Source organism: Penaeus monodon, chromosome 28 (assembly GCF_015228065.2).
Source record: "Penaeus monodon isolate SGIC_2016 chromosome 28, NSTDA_Pmon_1, whole genome shotgun sequence".
In the NCBI taxonomy this organism is placed as follows: domain Eukaryota; kingdom Metazoa; phylum Arthropoda; class Malacostraca; order Decapoda; family Penaeidae; genus Penaeus; species Penaeus monodon.
Genome location: NC_051413.1, coordinates 26,382,629 through 26,383,174, shown reverse-complemented (window position 1 = coordinate 26,383,174; position 546 = coordinate 26,382,629).

Genomic DNA, 546 nt, shown 5'->3' with positions numbered 1-546 from the left:
GTAAAGGGTTAACGTGAAGTATGAGGTAGAAGATAAGAGGCAGAGGAGGAGGGGATAGGCAGATAGGATGGAGAAATATGAGGAAGAGGAAGAGGGGGAGGGGATATGAGGCAGATAGGATGGAGAAATATGAGGAAGAGGGGGAGGGGATATGAGGCAGATAGCACGAAAAAGTATGAGGAAGAGACATAGGAGGAGGGGATATGAGGCGGATAACATAAAGAAGTATGAGGCAGAAGCCACGAGGATGGGGAGAAAGAAGAGGAGGAAGAGGAATAGAGACAGTAGGAAGGGTTGGGGGAGGAGGAACCGGAGTGAGTGTGGGTAGGGTGGGGGGGGAGGGTATGCCGCCGGTTCCAAAGAGAACAAGGACGTCCTTCTGGGTCGTCTGATTCCTCATGCCCGGCGCCTTGGCTGCTGATCGCTCATGAGCCTCCGATGCCTCATGGGAAGGAGTTTTTTTTTTTCCTTTTTTTGTATCTCTTCTCTCTTCGATTTCTTGTCTTATGGATAGTTTGTTTGGTTGTTCTCGCACTTACCTAATAG